The sequence below is a fragment of the Numida meleagris genome, chromosome 16, assembly GCF_002078875.1.
Source record: "Numida meleagris isolate 19003 breed g44 Domestic line chromosome 16, NumMel1.0, whole genome shotgun sequence".
NCBI classification, from domain to species: Eukaryota; Metazoa; Chordata; class Aves; order Galliformes; family Numididae; genus Numida; species Numida meleagris.
In genome coordinates, this window is record NC_034424.1 from 2,518,970 (window position 1) to 2,540,070 (window position 21,101).

Below are 21,101 nucleotides of genomic sequence, written 5' to 3' on the forward strand. Positions count from 1 at the left end.
AAACCTCAAAGCAGATGGGATTTAGCTTACTTACATTTTCTATAGCTAACTCAGATTTCATTAAAGACAGCTGTAATCCCAGACTTCTTCAAATGGGTTAGCTCAGTTCTTACGTAGCTTCTATATCTTTAGAAATCCAGGTTTTAGCTTGAATTTGAACCAAAAAAGAAAGACGGAGTGACTATGTCAGAAACATCAAAGCCCCAAGCACAACAAAAAATTGCAAGCTTGCAGTTGAGCCCTGAACATTAGTACTGTCCTGTTTCCCAGTTTACATTCAGATTTAAGATAATTGCCCTTTCAGAGCTAACAAACAAGACAGAACTTCCACAACAGAATAACCTACATCTTTTCACACTGAAATAAAGTTGCTTGCAACCCACTTATATGACAGAGCAACAATAGGAATCATGTGTCCTGCTTTTATTCTGAGTACAATTCTTTCATCCAGATGCTTTTGGAGTGAAAAATTGTAGGACACTATTGTGCAAATATTCTTCCAAAACTTCATTTACCAAAACGAAGTTAATTGGATACACAAGTTTAATTCACAAAAGAATGGGCATTTCTTTTCCTGCACTAGCAGTATAAATCATTTAATAATACCTATGTTTTCAAAACAATCAAGACAGAGTAGAAAAGGCTTGTTGCTGCGTACAGGGGTAAATTCAGTTCTTTGGTTATCCCAAATGAATGGCACTCGCTGTCTATAATAAGGAACGCAGTGAAGCACACAACCAAGGTGAAGATCTAACCAAGAAAAGAGCTCCTGCTGTAGATCTCTGTTTTCATCTGTTATCTCCAGAACAGCCCTGATTTTGCTAGAGTACAGTTAGGTTTCTCTCATCTAAAATAAGTTTAAGGGCAAATATTTATAATATGAGAGTGTTTTCCTAATGTTATTAGTTTCAATCACATGTATTCTGGCAAAGGCAGTGACTCCCACAAGGCTGACTTCTAAAATTGATGCCTGGAGAACAGAGAGAGGATGCAGGACCTACACAGCTATCAAATTCCAAATATTTTATTTCCCTTTAAAAGCTTTTTACAGACACTATTATGCAATGAGGATTACAAGTACTCGTGTAGCAGCCAGTGCTTTGGTATCCCAAAATGATCATGTCCAAGATTGTTCGTTACAGTTAGGAAGTGATTCCATTTTGCAAAGCCAACAAGTTACTCCGTGTCATGAATTCCAGTCCATTATAGCTGAATTCAGCCCACGTCTTCCCTCTGTAGTTTTCCACCACCTCAACACATTAATAGCTTCACTGAGAAGTTTTTGTGTCTCACTACCTGTTGGTAAGTGATTGAGAAGAAGTGTGGTGGGAAACCCAGAGTTCAATACATCAAGCATCTTGGATTTCCACTTGGCCTTTGGCCAAAGTGCAGAAGCACTTCTGGACTTTACACATATTTCTCTGATGGTATCACGGCTCCCCTTTTTCCACTTTTTTTTTTTTTCCTTCCCTTCTGTCTGTGTTACCAGTGTCTGTTCTCAATTTGCTGTGTAATGAAGTGACACAGGGTTTAGGAACGTCCCCTGGCACAAACCACCGCTCTCTGCCTCCTGTGACGGAGACTCGTGGCTCTGACTTCATGGCACCCGGGACTAACAAGCACAGAGCTACTGCAGCAGCCCTGGCAAGAATGAAAAGAGCAACCAGACTCCATACGTCCGCCCAGCACTGAGGGGGAAGTGAGTGAGGACAGATTTTCCGTTCTATAGCCAGAGGCCCATCTTACGGGAAATTTCAGTCAGTAAAAGCAAAATGTTACTGGAATGTTGCCTTCCTTCAGCTTGCATGGAATTTTTTATTATTATTAAATTTGGAGAAACAGGTGTGAAAAATCCATCCCTTTCCCCATGGGGCTTGTTCGTACACTGCAGATTGCGTGGACTCCGCGAGACGCAGAAGGGCTTCTGTCTGGCAGCACTACCTGCAGACAAATACCTGTTTCCAATTAGCTGTGGCTGTTCCCCCCTGCCCACCCCAAGGCAAGCCAGAAAGAAAGCATTTGGCAGTAACAACAGTATTGTCTGCTGAAACAAGCTGCCAAATAACTTCCTTTGCATTCAGAGTATCCCATGACGTAGCTGCAGAAGTGAGCTGGGGCATCTCGCTGCTCTGTGAGCAGCCACAATAAAATAAATCGCTCTCCAGAGGTAGAGGATGCTCAGCCATACTAAGAGATTGCCAAGATGTGGCAGAGCCCCTGCTAGGACTGCTCTTCCTTTGGCTCAGGTAGCACAGAGAGGCTTCGTGGAGCCAGAACGCACCTTCCCTGTTTGTGCCATCTCCCCATCCACGCTCCCAGACCTCAGATACTCAAGACAGAGTTGCAGAGTGGGTACTAACCCTTGATGCACTGATTCTCCTCCTAGAGCAGAGCCTCTGTGCTAACAACATAAATGCAACATAATCCATGTCAACACTCACACATCAGAGGCTTGATAGGCACTGGTAACCAGTCAAGAGTGTGGGCTGGTATAAGCAAGCTTTCAGCCTCTGTAACAGAGGTGTCACAGACATTCATTGAGAAATGTTCATTAAGAAGCTCATAAGTACTACTGGAGTATATGAAATCCTCAGGCAGCCAGGTGATGATAGCAAGAAAGCTGAGGAGGAATACCCTACTTTTATTCTGTGGGGTCCTCCACTGTGAACTGCATATATTTAAAGACACATTACAATTCAGGAAGGAAAGCACAATGGATTTTACTCCTTTCAGTGGCTGCTTCAGACAGCAGAGACAGCTTCAGAGATTTGGGAGGTCACAGATCCAGCAAGCAAAAAAAAAAAGAGAATAGCGAGCAATTTACATCTCCGAGCTAATCTACACTTGGGGAAGTTCTTAAAGACAATCTTGGAAGTGATCCTCAGCACCAGTGCCAGTGTTCCAACACTGGTAAAGATGAAGAAGTTAACTCTCAGTAAAATATATTTTTAACACCTACTGGCAGATGAGAGCAAGCCGTTCAGTAACAAGGGCAAAGAACATACAAAATGTTCTTAGTTTTTTCACTTAGCCCATGTTCTTTCCAGAAGCTGACTGCGAAGCACACTGTTGGTATAAGGGCTACATTGAAGGGAATTACAGACACTTTGCAGGTTTTCTCTGATAAAAGCAGACCAAGGTTAAACCTACGTATTTTTCACAGAGACTTGCTCTTCTCCTTCCCCTTTTGTTTCTAACCTTTATACTTAATTTTGCCTAGGTGTAATGCATGCACTTAAGAGAGAATACATGAGAGACACTCTGAAGAGGAGGCTTGTCTTCTAAAAAACAATATTTGAAAAACAAATAGACAATTACAATAGTGTTTGTTCAAACACGAGTGGATTCTGGATGCTGATAGACAGGGCGTACTGGGGAGCATTAAGCAGAGTGCTCATTCCATAATCAGCCTTTTCAGAGAGACGTTATGGAAAGGCTGCACTGCTGTTTCCACCTGCCAGCTCTCATTTTCCTGCACAGTCTGATGGAGTTGCTCATGTATCACATTTCTCATTCTATTTTTTTAACCATTAAATTAAATCTCTCACCCCACTAAAGAAGAATCTGATGAAAGGCAACTCTATTTCAGAGAGTTGATATATTCACAGTGTCATGGGACTGCCTGACCTCCAGACTACTCTGGATTTAATGGGGGATGTGAGTGTGAGAGCCTAACGGCGTAGTTTAACCGCAGAGAAAAGGGCTGAGAGGAAGGAGAGCAAAGAGCAAATCCTGATCCTCAAGGGTGTAAATCCAAAATAGCTTCCTAGAAACAAATTACATTACTCCAAACTTTGGCTGGTGCAAGTGAACTCACCTCCAAAATGATGGGCAGAAAGAATGGAGGAGAGGAAGTGGTTAACGTCTCACCGCACTGTAAAAAGCCAACTGTGTCAATAGACTATATTCCATCTGGAAGAAGAGAGCCTCTAAATGTGGCTGAATTTGACACCAGAAGTGCATAGGTGCAGCATCCTATACGGTATCAGGAAACACTAGGCGAGATGTAATATGTCAGTAGAATTTTTTCCTCGAGAACATGAATAATGTGGTTACTGAAGGTGTGGCTCAGGGAGCCTCGTGCCAGGGGGACTGCAAGCCTCCAATTCCTTCACAGGTGAATTAGGTCTATCTGGGCAAAATGTCAACAACCTGGATATTTCTACAAATCTTTCTCCAAATGCCCTCATGGAAATTCAGCTTGGAAACCAGGCTGAGCGCAGCTTAAGACCCAGCCTTCATCAGAAGAGCTCTGAGACCTGTGGGGTATAACCTGAATGGTTTCCTCTCCCTGCTAAGTAAAACTGCATGGGAGAGTTTAGAAAAAAGATTATAACTTATTTAATAATTCAAGAAGTTAATCAATGAAAGTTCCTGATCACAGGAACACACCCTAAAGGTCAGTTATAACAACTGGGCAAACAGGCAAGCAGTTAAAAAGGTTAGTAAATGATACGAGCTATGCCACACAAGTCAGAAACCACATACACTGACCACCACGTCAGAAAGATGCTTGGCTTTATCTATGACTTTCCAGACCTGGATGACCATGAGGTGTCATACCATGACAGAACACATCTTTGCTAGGAGCAGAGACCTGCAGTCAAAAAGGCCGTGTTAAAGAGGGAAGGCAGCCTTGGACATCAGCACAAATAGTCTTACTCTTTTCCTCAGGATACATGGAACAGTCAAAGCCACACACTGAGAAGAGGCCTCCCTAGCACTAGACTGCCACTAACATCTTCCCAGAGAGAAACACCCTGCTTTGGTCACTTTACGCTGCTCGCACAGCTAAAATCCTTTCATTCCTCATGCCCACCACAGAAATGGCAGTAGAGGAGCAGGTCCTCAGCACATTCTGCTCCCCAGCTGGGCATTGCCAGGCCATATGGCTCAGCCTGAGCTCAGGATGCCTCCAACTGCTCGTAAAGATGCTTCTTCCTGCTCCAAAAACTACCCCTGTATCACATGCAGCTCTTAGAAACAGATGCAGATTCTTGAGCATCTCCTTTAAAAAACATGCAGCAGCTTAATTCATGCATACTTCCAGCACAGATAAACTGCGGTCTGTGCAAAGGGGCCATTTTTGTCCAATCCTCCTCCTCTTTTTAGCAGAATATTTTCGGAATTAGTGCTTTACCCCTTCTAGGTAGGTTTTGAAGCCTCTGATATTTTTTGCACTGAAGTTTTCACAGCTGCCTCCACCTGTGTCAGTTCCATTACAGGAATGCAGCATATCCTTCTGCATCCCTTTGTTCCCAACTTCCAGTTCAGAAACTTCATTCACATGTTCTGATCTCGCACATGAGGCTGCTCAGGTCTTTTCCACAGCACCCTCTGATTCACAAACCTTTTGTGAACACCTAATTCAATGTTTCCTTGGTAAGCATGCTTTATCCAAAGTCACCAACTATACATGCTGAAGAAAGCAGCTCTGCTTTCTCCCTCAGCGTGAGATCTCTCTTAACTTCAAATACCAATTGTCTGCTTCCTGAGCTAAGGTAAGTCCTGCTACACTGCTTCCACCTTTGCAACACAATGACTGCAATAGGAGGAACTGAGGTTAGCTTTCAGAGCCTACTGGAGACTGTAGCTATCCAATGTGACATCTCACCAGCACTAAACTTTGCCATGTATTTCATAGTCCTTAGTATTCCTGTCATCCAATTTGGAACTTCCTTGGAAGTTATACTTTATTTAGAGTACAGCTAGGTCTTTGTTTTAATATATAAGCATGTAGAATCATGGAATCACCAAGGTTGGAAAAGATTTCCAAGATCATCCAGTCCAACCATCCACCTATCACCAACATTTCCCACTAACCCATGTCCCTCAGTACAGCTCCTAAATGTTTCAGCATATTGTACTGGCAGTATATGAGGATGGAAAGGACAGGTGGATTCTGAACGAGTTCAGTGCAGCCTTTCACAGCAGCTAAAGAGCCTCAAAGTTACGGCATAAGTGACACCCATATGTTCTGTAGCTGCAGCATCTTCCTCAGCATCTAACACAGGACAACAGAAATAGCACAATGTTCTTTCTCTAATGACATAACATTGAAAGTTTGGAATGTACTTGCTAAACATTGCTTTGGCTCCCATTCACACTGTCTGCCAACGTACACAACAGACTTTGCAGCAGATATCTTGAACAATCTTCCATTCAGGTTTCCCTTGCAGTAGCAACGGGGGATGGAAGAACCCCTTCAGTTGTTCTTGCACCCCGAGAGCTCCAAAGTAGGAACAATCCCGAATGCTTATTGCTCAATGTTGAGTTAAGCAGCAGCAAGAAAAGTGATGTCATCAAAGGCACCAATTCTGTTTCTTGGAGACATCTGGACAAAAAGGCAATGCGGGGGACTGATTTCATTTTGTAAGAATCCCAGCTATAAACAGATTAGCAAATTATTGTGACAGACAGTAAGCGTTTTGTGAGAATGTTTACCACTGAATTCCAAAGCCAGGATCTGGCCAACAACATCATCTTAACCATCATAACGAATGAGTAGAGACTTCCAGGAATCACATGCTGCTACGGAAGGTGCCACAAGGCAGGCTGGAAGTGAGGAGATGATTGGGCAAAAGGTGAAGGGGGAAGGCATTCTTTCCCAAATGATGCTGCAGGGATTAAGGTTGGAAGCCACAGGACAGCAAGCCAGCGAGCTGAGCACATCTGGCTGTGTGGAGGTGTTAGCCAGAAGTCTGACAAATGGATTTGCGCCTACAAAACAGGTCCCTAAGGTGTCAGGCTAGCACTGCAAGCGAAGAAAGATGTTTGGCTTGAGCTTTATCTACTTATGATTATTGTGGTACTTCCTCTCTTCTGTAAAGTAATCAGCATATTAGAACAGTACAGGGCAGGATGGAAATACTTCATAAAGGGGAAAGTGCAAGTATTCCATGATACAGCTCTTCTTCTTCATGGCATAGCAAACCACAATATAATCCATTCTGAAAAATGATAGGGCTAACTTTGAAAGCTGAACCTGAAAAAAATGAATTGCGCTTTAGTGCAATTATTCCCCTTTCCAATATCCTCTACCTGAAAACCAGACTGCATTTTGTGTGGTTACAGATAAAACACAAAACAAGGACCAAATAACATAGGTGATGTCACATGCAGAATATCTGTGATGTAGCCACAAGCCAGATCTCTCTGCACCCAGGAGGATGCTTCAGCCAAACCAAATTCTTCATCACTTTGCTATCAGAGATGAGGGGAGAATTTTCTTTGGAATGGATGTTTTTGGGTAAAAAAACTGCTTTGGCTTTCCAAAAAGAAGGGAAAGGAAGCTACAAAAAAAACCTTGCCTTTCCCAACCATTAAGTTAAAGAATTATTTTTCTTAAGGATTCACAATCACTGTCAGGCCCTGAACTTGCAGACATTTACACATTCAGCTGACTACAAGTCTCTGGGCAGCTACATCATAAAATCTGGTTCATCAGTGTCATACTCACTGGGACCACAAGCTCAAGGAATAACAAAGCTGAGGGGCTGGAAGAGCCAGCACAGAAGGAACACACCACTGATACCATGCTTCTGCTTTCAAAAACCAAAAGAACTTCCCTTAAGAACTCAATACATCATCATCATCAACAAAGGAATAATTCCTACCTTGAAATAGGCACCTATAACTCTGCATAGCTATCTACCTACCTGTCTGGAGTTTCAGAAGGGTATCTAAGATCTGAGGAAGAACAGAGTCTTATACAAATTTCACGGGCTCCAGATCTGGCCTCATGAGCCTCAGACATGTTTGCCCTTTTCATTCTGTCTTATTAATGCTGAGTAACAACACATTCCCCACCAATGATGGCTATGTTCATAAATATTTACAGCAACTGACTGAATGAAATCGTACTTTGTTCCATCCACCCATCCACACTAAGTGTGTCGGGGAGCCTAAACTGTTCCGCTGCCAAACACAGAGATCCTCGCAAAATATAAAGCAATAGGGTTCAACTTTGCACGGAGTTCAGCCAGTTTTCATCAGCTGCAGATCTGGTTTTGCACATAGTTTACTTCTAGGCCCCTACAACACCACCTGTTTCCTTGTTCTAGAACTAGATATCCAGACTACCTGTTTCGTCTTCCCTGGTAGATATAGTTTCCCACATTTTCCTTAAGGAGTACAGGGCACCCCAAGCACTAGATTGGCCTTTTGTGCCCAGGGGTCTGTTGGTTTTTTTCCCCCAGAGTTTATTTACAGACTGAAGGAAACTTTGGAATGAGGAGAAGGTTCCCTTCCAACCCAAATCAATCAATGAAATTGCCTTTTAATGACAGTTTTGACTAACTGCATTTAACCTCGTTGATCTTGAACGTAAAAGAAATTACATCTCATTGGATTTCAGCTTGAAACACGGCCCTTAGTTCTAGAGAATACCAAGAGGAGGCCAGCGCTGGAACTCACTAAACTGAGCATCATCATTTGCTGCTTGTTTGCAGGAAGAAAGCTTCACCCAATATAAGACATTCATTTTTGTGCCTGTTTGTACTCCCAGCTTTCTATCCTGAATTATTAAGTCATTCAGATGACAGTAATTCCTTGTTATTCCCTGTAGCAATAAATGCAGTAGCTGAAAGGTCTTTCAGAGGAAAGCATGCTGTATCTTCAGTACGCAATAAGTTTTACACCATTCAGGTTTGCTTTTGGTTTCTTTGTTGCTTTTCCTTGTTAACTCAAAAGAATAATCATTTTAAGGATAGTAAATGTGATCAAAATTCAGAAGCAAGAGGACAGTCTTGCAATAAATGCCCTGATTACCCTCCAAACCAAACAGTCTTCGTGCCTGAGTTTCCTCATCAGAAATCCAATGAGTCCCTTATTTCTTTCAATTTTCAGGGCAGGAACTGCCTGACCTTCTGGGCCCTCTATGCATAACGTGATGGTTTAAAGCAGGGCTTGCAGCAAGACAAGCACTGAATAAAAGCAACACAGCTGAAGACAAAATTTGACTAAGGACATCCAGTAATTAGCTCCCAGAAGGCTCAGAACAGAATGAAATTCAGTGTCAAGGCATCAACTGCACAAAACCCAACCTTCCACAAGCCTGGAATTTAATGACACATCCACTTACGCTGTGGTCGGCAGGATGCTACTAACTGAACGCACAGATCCAGCACATCCCAGCAACAGGTGCTTTTGAATGACTCCTCACCGCCCAGCTGCTGTGAGAAGGATTTATGAAGCACGCCGAGGTGGGCTGAAACGGGAGGAAGGAGGAGGGAGCTAGCTGAACGGCCTATCGTGGTATCTCCCTCACTTTCCTATCCCTATTTGGAGGGAACGGGAGCTTTCCACTTATCTGCATGCTGGTGAGGCTGTAAGGCTGAGGTTTACATCAGCAATCTGTGCTCCCGCCCACTGCCAGACACGAGCTCTGCCCGGAGGGATGCGGGCTGCTGGAGGACCTGCTGAGTTTGTTATTTGCGCGGCAGTGTTTAAAACCGCTGTGAAGAAAAGCAGAGGATACTAAACAGAGCAACTCCCTTCCTGCCAAAGTGTGTAAACATGAACAAATATGGGCTCCGCATGGGGAGAATCAAAGTCAGGAAGGACTCAGCCCAGTGCAGCACCCCATAGCTGTGGGGGGGCTCGAGTGCGATGGAGCACTTCTCTACGTGCATTGTGACCTCATGGAGGATGAGGGAATCAATGCTTTAATGCCACTTTGGTACACAGCACTGCACAGAGAGAAATGAAATGGACGTGCAGTTCTCTCAAACCGCGTGGATCTCCACGGAGTGCTGCTGTCTGAGCTGCACACTCTCCAGATCTGTTCTTCGCGTCTTCCAGCCCCACTCTGATTTGCACGGAGATGCAAAGGGGCAGATCTTAATCTCTAAGCGTATAATCAACTTGATGGCTCGTGTATAGAGAGCTCATTTGAGGAAGGCCCTCCAGAAAAGACTGAGTTTGGATTTGTATTTTAAAAGGATATGACATCCTATGGTCTGAGAATGTTGTGCTTCTATTATATAGTCTGAGTGTGCTGGGGCAGATTTCAGTGACACAGCACAGCTGATTCTGGTGAAGTCATGCTAAGTAACAAGCTGGCCGTCTCTCATTAGTTTGTCATTTTTATCTGCCCTTGCTATTTCAAGAGACCTGCCCGGGGTTTCCCACACCAGACAGGATCTCCAGGCTATCCTGTGATGACACAATTATCTCTAATTGCAAGCCCTTGAGAAAATGGTGTAAGAACGTTACACACCATTCTTCAGCAGCCGCCTTCTCCTCCTGCTCAGGCTGAAAACAGCTCAGAGATTCTGTTGCAAGGATCAGCATGCAGATTTGTTCCCGTAACAAAACACCTGAATCCACGCACCGTGTCTTTCCACCAGCTGGGGAATTGCTTCTCTGCAGAGCTCTCCTTAAAGGGGTGAGCAGCAGTTACTTTCTAAGAGAAAGGAAAAACTTCTTTCCTTTAATTCTGTCTAGAACCAACATACTTTTTTTTTTTTATATGATGCTAGGATGCTGCATGCATATCTGGAAATCAGTACTAAATGCTCTGCAGAAGCCCAGACCCTTCTGAGAGAAAGCTCAGGCTCCCTGCAAATCCCAGAAGTCCTCAGTGGTCAGAGCAATCACTTTGACAACATTTTTCAAAGCCCAGTTAGAACTGGATCTCCTCCCATCTCATCCCAGAAACAGCAGTTAGAGAGGCACGGGTTTCCTTTTCCACCCAGTCTTCCAAGAGTGAAGAAAGCTTTCATCAGGGCATGGAGATGAAGGCCCTTTGTGCACTTATTGTGCTTCTCTTAATCCCTGAGCTACAGAGAATGATCTGTAAGTGTGCATGAAGCCTGCTTGCCTGCCTAACCCCAGCCCCTTCTTCTACAGCCACTGCCACATTGCCCCCTCCCAAGTATGTGCACTGTCACAGAACGGGTGTCACAAAGTCATCACTGAAAACAAATGGGATTCACATGTGAAAATCACTTAAGTAAAAGAGCTGTAGGGGAATGGCTTAAATACTCATCAGGGCTCTCACTCTCAGAGGACAGAGCTGCAGAAATTCAGTTGTGTTCTGCTGTATGCTGATAATCCTTTACTCACACTTCATTACCTTGGCCAAGGCTCCAGTGTTAGGTCCAACAAAGGACTCTGATGCTCACAAGCTGAGCAAAGGCCTGGCTTCAGGTGTCTGGCTCTCCCCACCCCCACCCCTAAAAGGTCACAAAGTTCGTTTTGATTACTGGAAATGACAATACCAAGGTGAAATTTTAGAAAATTAATTCCAGAGGACTTGCTTCTCTAAGTGAAAGAGCTTTCTGTGTGAAGACCATTAGGAAAACAATATTCAGATTTGAAATGGGAAGGGGTTTCAAAGATGTTCTTCAGATGAAAGACACCAAATGAAAGGGTTTCATGGCTGGTAAATGCCACAAAGGGCTGAGACTCAGGGTACAGTCTGTGTGTGGAAACAGAGAACAAAACTCACATAAGGATTTAAGACTCTTCAGACAGATATTTTGTTTCAGGATGTACCTGCACATTTACCAGATGCTTGCTAGAGAAATGCTCAGAGATTTTAACCCCAACTGGAAAGACACAGGAACCACAAAATGTAACGCCCAAGGATGAACACAAAAACATTATCCCCAAAAGCCAAAAGAAAGTTACAATGCCTCTAGGATACCCCAAATCCTGCCATATGGTATCATTTTGAAGTGATGGCAAATTCACATTGTATGTTGAATTTCAGGAATAAACCACACACTCTAATCCAACTTTAAATATTTACTTGTCCTCCATGAATTTGAAGTTCATCAACTTAAGAGTTTTGCTGAGTCAATGCCTACAGAATATGACTATATATCATGTAATTAAAGGAGCTGTAGAGATATAAGAGCATCATATCTCATTGTAAACCATTTGAAATTATTGCTGGCAAAGGATAACTGTGCCAAAAATGCATCAGTAAGAGGCTTCCATTAAGTCTCATGGTGAAGGTCACCTTCATCTGGAGCTAATAGCTCTCTTACCATCACCTTGTGCCTGTGAACTCCTTATCATCATCTAAAGATGAACATTTGGTTCTTCTCACCCTATTTTTACTTACTAACAAGAAGTGAAATTATACAAACAAATCTCCTTCCTTGCACAGGAAGGGAATAAAACATTGCCATATAAACTGAAGGCTCCGAACTGTACTAATGTGCACATTGAATTGCCTGCCCTGAAGGGAGAGCAAATGAAATTTATGATTTTATTACAGCCTTCTTATGCCATCAGTTTGGTATGACCAAGCTTTATTTCAAATAAGAACCAGGACTTGAGCCTGCCTTGTATCTGACCCTTCCCAAATATATACACCCAGCTCAGAACTGCACTGCTTACAAAACACGTTGTCTTAGAAGGAGTGGAACAGACTGAATTCCTATTGATTTGTGTCCTTTGCCTCTGAAATTTCCCCTTTGCCCTTCCCTGCCACAATACTCCTACCAAGCATCAGACATCGTGTTCTATTCCTATTTAAGACCTATGCAGCTGACTGACCACTCAGTGCTTGTGTATTCATTCACTCACTAGCTGGCAGCAACTAGCCATGGGGGTAACAGCTGAATTTTCACGTCTGTATAGTGTCTGAATTGCCTGTATTTCTACCAGATTTGGTTCTTTTGCTCAGCATAGCTGCCACATTCACAAATGTGTAGAGGTTTACTAACACTGGAGCTTCCGCTCCTCAAACAGCCGATTAGAACCTGACATTGTGTTGAGCCTACAGGCAGGTGTGGGGTATGGGGGGAGAAGACATGCCAGGCAGGCTGAGCAGATAAGCTGACAAATATTTCAGTTGTACTAGCCCCATTTCCCTAAAAAAACATGCTAAAAATAAAGTTCATAAAAAAAAAAAAAAAAAAGAAAAAGGAGGAGGAGGAGGAGGTTTGGAATGATTTATCTTTTTGCTCTTTTTCAGCACAGCTGATCTGTTTTAGAGTTAAATCAAGGCCTACTATTTTTAGTCTTTGCCTAATAAAGCTATTTTAAACTGCATGAAACCAGGCTTTGCCTAGAACTTCTATGGGAAGGTGAACAGCTTAGCAGTGCTGTACAGCTACAGACAAAATGACCACTGCTCTCCTGAGCAACATCTGAACCTTCAGATAAACCTAAACCCCTCAGCCAACTGTAAGGAAGATCATGTTCATCATCAAACACACACGTGCAGCTGGTAGAGAGATGCACACCAGGGAGAGAGAAGGTTTCTCCATTACTCCCCTTTCTAAATGGGAAGGATGCAGAGGGGCAAAGAGAGGTATCCTGCAGAGAGTATGGAAGTGTGATACTGCCCATTTTGAACAGAGGAAAAGCTGAGGCCTCCAGCCTTGAGGGAGAATGAGTCCACAGGAGCTACTATAAACTAGCTGGTTACTTTCTCTTGTTCTGTACTAATGGTTTACTTACAAGGGCACAAGCAACTAAACTGCACGTCTCCACCTGCAATACATGCAGGCAGGTAGTGAGCCAGAAAATTACATCTGTGACAGCACAGCACTAAACCCAAGCTGTTACATGTTTCTTGGCAGCATCTGGGATGCTAATGCCACTTTAACACAGAGTTGCTGTCCATCTGACCAGCTGAGAACTCATACTATGCAATGTGCTATTGTCTCCTGCCTGTGTAGCCAATCTAAGGCTTACCTTAATCCAGTTTAGAAGCAGATGAGCTGAAACTGCATGAACATCCACAGATGAATGTTCTTAGGAGGATTTAGTGAAAAAAAATAAGAGAATAAACTTTAATGGCAGTAGTTAATGCCTGCAGACAACTCTGTGCTTGCCCAGCAGCACAGCAGTAAGAATCCCCTTTTCTCTATACTGCAGCTGTAGGCTAGGTCACACTGCAAAACTACTTTCAGTAAATCCTTATGAAGGCATCAAGCCATAGCTACACTAAACTTTGGTTTTTTTTGCTTTACACAGCAAATTCCACCCCCCTACAGATCCGTGACCCAATTCAGTCTCAAAGCATCCAGCAGAAGCACACAGAGAAAAACCAATGAGCAATCTGGAACGATGACACTATCTCTCACACAAGACTTAAGCCATTTCATCCTTGATGTGTTATTGTTACTCTCGACAGCTCTCTGCGTGTGATTTGTGGCACGTGGCAATGACACAGGGCGTGATTGTTGCAGATGTTGTAGCAACAATTTAAATTCCTGTTAAGAGAGATCAAGGCAACATGACATTTGCAGAGAGCAGGATTAAGTTGCTTTTGTGCGATGCTCCAGAAGGCTTAGGAGTTCTTGACAATTGTTTGGAAAAAAAAACTACTTTTTTCTTCCTAGGAACAAATTCTTAAGGAAGAAAGTGTGTCATCTAGTTGTACAAAAACCAGTAGGGCAGAAATGTTGCTGACATCACAGAATTCACGATGAAGGACAGTAATGGGAAGCAGATGCAAACATTTGATGGTTCAGGAGGCCAATCCAGATCACCACATCAAGATGGGCACATGTGGCTGGAAAGGATGTGGGAACTTCTAAAAACACTTACCTGACTTGACTTCTTTGCTGATGGAACTGTCAAAATCTCCAATAATTAGATAGCGTTGGCAATGTCTGGGCATTGTGATTTCATGAAGACAACTATGCTGGATAGTAGGGCACCAACTGAATTGCTGCATCCCCTTCTATTAAAAGAGTATCTAATTCAAAACGCTCTCCAGCTTGTTGCACAGCACATTTATTTCTTGATTTGGAAGAGAGAGCAGTATCTGGATTAAACGCTGCTTTCACCATATTTTATCATTTCCTTACCTGCACTACCCACTTACCTGAGAGCTTCTGAGAGGAGGAGTGTGCAGACTCAGTGCTCCTTGTGAAAGTAGGCAATTTATTGCCTTCACTAAAGACACAAAACACAGAAAAACTAAGGACTAGGTATGTTTAAAGGTGGTGAAAGTGGGACGTTTCTTGTCACCATTTGGTCATCCCCAACAGTTTCAAAAGGCCCCTTTGTAGTCCTTGACACTTTTTCCCATACATTCTCTTAATATCTAAAGCCCCGTTTCTTCATGTGCCCAGAAGTATAATCATTTTGATAGGACTAAACAACATTTCTCCCTAAATCCAGAAAGGACCCACCTGCTATACACTCCTTTCCCTGTACCTCCTGCAAACCAAATTAACTGCCATCTTCAGGATCACAGAACCTCCCCTCCCTCAAGCTGATCTCTGCAGAAATGAGGCTGGTGGCTGTCATCTGTATTCAAAAGCACAGCAGGAAAACAAGACAAATCTCTTTCACAGAGCAGTTCAGTTTGCAGAGAGAGGGAAGACAGCCATCCCTTTGTCTCAAAAATGATAAAAGAAAAGGTTTAAAACAACCTCATCTAACTTGTGCACTGAGAAAGGCCCTAATTATAGGCCACTTTACAACTGATGGGGAACAATCCATATGAATTCAGTTCATAAAAAAGAATTGAGTGGTTGGTGAATAAGGAGAGGGAGAGCAGTAACTCTGCAGCCCAGCCATAAAGGGCTTTTTTAAGAAAAAAAAAATGGTGTGTGTGTTAATGCTCTTTATGTCAAACAGTAACTGTAGTAAATTCAAATAATTAAAAGCAAAAATTCTCTTAGATGACATACGACTGCATTTTCTGAAGGAGTTTCCCACTCATGAGGTCATCAGCACAGATAATCCCTCTTTACTACAAGCAAAAGTCACAGTTTAAACCGCTGAGAAGAAATAAGAGTAAGATTATGCCAGATTAAACTCCAGTGAAAGACACAAAACTTTATGTCTTCCATGGAGGGTTGCTTTTGCTGATTCAGCTGATGGCACTGCTGAGGCTGTAACTATCAGCTTCAATAATGTGTCATGGCCACTACCATGGCAGTCATGGCCCAGTGTCCCCTCACTGCACGTAAGTGGAAGGTCGTAGAGGAAGATTGTTACCTTTCAGGTAATGGCCAGCTGTTATATGAACAAACTGTGCAAAAAAGAAGCGCTGAGAAACACCATGAAGCTGATAGAAAATAGATCAGTCTCAAATTTGGCCAACGTGTCCTGAATTTTCTACTGGCTTCCTTTTATTTCCCACCTGAATCCCTACTTGAAACCAAAAGTTCTTCCAAGAGTTTAGTGTAAATCAGGCATACTTTATATAAGGGCGAATCTATTCCTGAAGCAATGATATAATAGCAATTAATTAAAGACTGTCAGCATAATCAGCTCCCCCAAAGATTTGGAGTGAATAAACGAGATGTTTCACAGTCCTCAGAGCCAAAACAGATATTCAGGCAGAGAGGAGCGCTGTGACTCAGTCAGCCTTCCCAACGGCTCCAGCAGGATTATTTCATCCAGTAGAGATCAACGATCTCTAAATCCACAACTTCCATCTCACCTACAACTCCTCTACCAAAACTGCTGCATAAAGCGTTGAGACGGAAGAAACGAATTTCCTTATTTCCAAATGAGACATGGTACCAGCAATATTAACTGTAGCGCCTCAGAGAATCGAGCTGATTTTCAGTGTTCAGCAACACGTTCGACACCGTTCCCTAAGTGCCGTGAAACCGCGGGTGAACCCTGCAGAAAAGATCTTTCTGTCGAACTGGTTTTCCCCCAGCGAAGCAAGAAACCTTGTGAGAAAGCACGTCCAGAGGTCTGTGCCAGACCACCAACCGACCTGTTTAACGCATGCCAAGAGCCGCAGGATGCCAAGTGGGCCAGTGGGTTTCTCTGCCCATATGAACCGCTTGTGTCCCAGCAAGGGCAACCGGTTCAGCCACGAGACAAAGGAGCGTTTCTTTCCTCCTGCTTTCCCGTTCCACTTTTGTGTCTGCCTGCGAGTCTGTTGTTTAAAGCAAATGATTAATTGGGCACTGGGGAGATGTTGGTATTTTTTTTACTTTATTTTTTTTAACCAGTGGATTTCTCAACTCGGATGCTGAACACTTTAAAATCTGCAGTTTTTGGGTTTTTTTTTTTCTTGGAATTGTGCATTAACAGAAATGCATGTGCTTCAGGAAGGATTTACCAGAATTCGTACTTGACACAGCAGACAAAAAGGCAGTGAGCTCTTGTAATGTGTTAATGAGGCAACAGTCTCTAACCCTCTAACAGCAGTATAAATTTGAAATAATTATTCTCACTGCTCTACAAAAGTGATTAGAAAAGCGTACCCCCAGCATAAATGACAGTAACGGTGGTGCTGGTGCTGCTCACACCACCAAGAGGCTGCTGTAGCAACTAAAAGAACCACCAAAATCTGAGATGCCTGGACATGATGTAGGACAGGAGGGCACAAGAAGCACCACATGAAGGCCCCTCGTTACCAGAGCTGTGTGCTGCCAAAGCCAGCCAACATGCAGCTCAGCCACGCTTCCCTGTTTTCCTTTCCCCACGTCGTGGTGTAGGGAAGATTTAAACAGACTCGAGGTCTGTGTATGTGTTGCCGAGAACAACCTTTTACTGAGCTCTTCTTTGAATCTGTCTTACTCCATAAGCTACAAGCTCTTTGGGATAGAAAGAGATGCATCTTACACACACATACGGGGGAATGCTGTCGGAATTCATCATTACCAGGGGTAACAGAGCCTTTTCAAATGTCACTTTAACCCTAAGCCAGAAACAGTACAGAACAACCAAAAGCACAGAAGTGGAGTTCTCTGCCTACAAAAATCAATGAGAATTTTGTCCTTGACTTCAGTGGAGCCAGGCTTTCATCCAGTCTATTTGTACTTTAGGTTTCCCGTGGTGAATAAATAGAAATGAAAAGCCAAAGTCCTGGCACCAGTCTTATGAGTCAGACAATCAAGTATGTGCAGTACGCATTCCTTCAGAAGAGTCGGGCTTTTAGGACCTCGGTGTCTAGATATATAGCCATGTGAAACTGTAAAGCTAGACAACATGACTTCTTTAGCAGGAGCAACAACCTCCTGCCTGTTTTCTTTTGCAGACGGGAAGTCAGCAGGGTTATCAGCCTCAAAGAAGCTGTGCAGATACAGAGCTACTGCTGGGACACATACAGGGCTGTTTGGTATGCTGGTTGAAGAGCGGGTATGAAAAGAACACTGTCAGAGCTGGGGCAGCCCTTGTGAAAAGCTATGATGTAAACAGTCCATGAAACAAAATTTTGCCATTTTACAGCCCAAGACAGCATTGGTCCCAGTGACAAGTTTTCCCTACAGCGCAGCTGAAAGATTCTGTCCTTTGTAGGCACATACAACAGAGACCATTTCCATAACGGTTTCTGCAACTGTTAATAATCATCGTGCTTCATAAACATGTGTTTGTCACATCACAGTTACTGTTCACATTCATTAACTCTCAGTCATATGATGCTACATTGTAATTTACTATTAGGAACATCTGACTAAAAAATATCAAAGAAACAGAGGCTGGTGTTAGAAAACATCTTCTTTTAAAAGCTTTTTATGGTGTTCCTTATGTTGTTGGGTCTGTCATTTATCTGACGACATACCAGAGAACTTACAGCATTCCCATTTTTCATAAACATCTGTATTTTCTTACTTTAAACATGCTCACAGCATGATTCCAATCTATATATACTTGCACACATGTACCAAACATCTCGTCTTTGGGCAAAGTCACTGGTCAATTTGGAAAAAGCCTGGAATAAGTTAAAAATTGTAATCAAGGTGTAGGGATAGAGGTTTTGAGGATCTGCAGATCCAGAAACATACTTCTTCTCTTGTTTTTTATGGCTTTTATCTTCTCATATGCAAAAGAACACTCATCAGCTTTGTGGATGATGAAAGAGACACCGCTACAGAATGGGTTATACTGGCAGTTCCAGTGGCTATATTTTTTTTAATTGTAGAACCATGGAATGGTTTGGGTTGGGAAGGACAAAAAGCCCATCCAGCCCATCCTGCCACGGACAGGGACAGCCCTCCCCCCCTCACCAGCTCAGGCTGCCCAGGGCCCATCCATGGCCTTGGGCACCTCCAGGGATGGGGCACCTACAGCTCTGGGCAGCAGTGCCAAGGCCTCTCCAATCTCTGAGTGAAGAATTTTTTCGTAAGATCTAATCTAAACTTACCCTCTTTTATTTTAAAGCCATTATCCACTGTCCTATTACTATACTTCTTGATAAAGAGACATTCCCTGTCTTTCCTGTAGGCCTCCTTTAAACACTGCAAGTTTGGTTTGCTTGGTGCTTTTCTGCCTGTCACCTCCCCATACACAGACACTTTGGAGGTCTGTTCTTTGCAAAACTGCACACCTGTGGCACACAATTGTGTTATCTGAGAGCCACTTCTTTATCCAATGCCCATCCTGCACTGGGTACAGCACACATGTGCATCACTCAGCACAGCTTGCAAATACCAGGGAAGGCTGCAGGGGCCAGATCTGCCCCAGCTTATTACAGGTGCCACCAGGAAATTCCACGTTCTCTAAGGAGCAACATAATGTGGTGCTTTTATAACTCTTGGGGCAGATGAGTTAAATCCTGGAGCATTTCTGTTTTGTGTCACCCCCACCTTTCTCCATAGGGAAGCTGGATTTGCAGTGGTTCATAGTCCCTTGTTGTGGTTTCTTAGTAGCATTCCTGAACCGTGAACTCGTTGATTCCTCCACACTGCAGCAGAAAAGCCAATCTAAGTGTCTAGTATTCCCCCTCAACAGGGACAGACAGAGTTCAGCTGGTTTGCATGGAGCCTGAACTCCAGAGAATGGCTGAAGCTAGAAACTGTTGCTGATACTATCACAGCAGGATACTAACTGCACATTTTCATATAAAGACATCATGACTTAAGAGCTTTTTGCTGACAATTCCAACAGCTGCTTTTCTGGCTTTGTTGATACAGATACCCCGTAATGAGATATATGGGTGCCTGTGCCCTTTTCCTTCCCTCAGAATCCTTTTAATATCCATTTAATCATGTTTATTGCTTTTTACTTCAATCCAAAGGATGATTTCATGCAGTTCTGTTGGCCGCAGCATGACTTTTCCAATAAAAGATGTTCCTCAACCAGCCTAAGGCCTGAGTGGCCACTGAACAGCATGGAACCTGGACAGCTTGGTGACAGCAGATCCACAGATGGGCAGTAAGCTTCAGCTCTTAGCTCGCTTTGGATACACTGACACACTATCCTAAGGACAGACAGGATTTTGTTCTACCTCTAGTCAGGTCCAGACAGCAGCAAACCCCTTTTGAACATAGAATGGCATAGCTCTTGCTAGGAGAGCATTTTGCCCAAGGCAACGAGGCTTGCAGAGATGCACTACTTACTGCTGCAGGCACGGAGTTCTACAGCCACGTGGCTCTCAGCCAGTTTGATGCGTGTGGTAAACAAGCTCATCTTTTCCTGCAAGACACCACGCATGCATAATCTTAAACACTCTCCAAAAGCTCCAACTCAGGTCTTTACTCCCTTAGGTTGCCTTGATAATCCTAACACTGCTATTGTTTGTTTTGCGATTGCTATGGTGACTACCTAAGCAGGTGATGGATTCAGATGATTAATTTCAGAACAATTAGCCCAAGGTAACGTTCGATTCCTGTCTAGAATTAGTAAGTGTTCTTAAATGGTGCTCACCAAGCTTCCAGCTGTGTGGTACCTCTGGCACTTCTCTCGGATCTCCTGGGCTCCAGGAGGAGCAGAGGCTGCCAAATCCGTGGGCAGAGCCAGCTGTTCTGAGGCATTGCTTCTCCCTCAGCTTTTGGTAACGTGTTAGGAGGCTAAGAAAACAAAAAGAGGATCTTGATAAAACGTGCTAGTGGGGATCAGTAAAATATGACAGATTAATCCTAAATGAATGTGTCCAAGTGTGAAAGACCTGGACCCTGCACTAAATCAGGATCCTGTGTGCTTCATTTAAACTGACTTGCTGCGCAATCCTCCTTCAGCCTTCACCCTATTCAATAAAACATGCAAGTATTTGCATTCAGCAATAGATTTCAGTCTGTTTTAGTTTTCTCCTCTGTGAGTCCTCCACAGTTCCCATTAGGAAATACCCTGCTTCTCCAGCATGAGTCCTCTAAGGGCTGCAGGGGCCTGCCCCCATCATTCCTCACTGACATGAGCATTCTCAGGGCTGTTGCTCACACTTCCTTTCTCATCCTCACTCCTGTGTGGGTTTTTGCTCTTTCTCCAGTGTGTTTGCA

At 43.4% G+C, this 21,101-nt stretch overlaps 1 protein-coding gene across 7 annotated transcripts in view; it reads right to left on the reverse strand.

The window, feature by feature from the left end:
- Positions 1 to 21,101, reverse strand: part of TNC (tenascin C) — a 161,288-nt gene that overhangs the window by 75,800 nt on the left and 64,387 nt on the right. For 5 of the 7 annotated variants that reach the window (XM_021413966.1, XM_021413961.1, XM_021413963.1 and 2 more), the window contains one exon: positions 20,533 to 20,675. The exons of 1 other annotated variant lie outside the window; for it this stretch is intronic. The gene's annotated coding sequence lies outside the window, so the exon portion shown is untranslated. Of the gene's footprint in view, positions 1 to 20,225; positions 20,302 to 20,532; positions 20,676 to 21,101 lie in introns of all 7 variants that reach the window. One more of the 7 variants, XM_021413959.1, reaches the window with a different exon arrangement.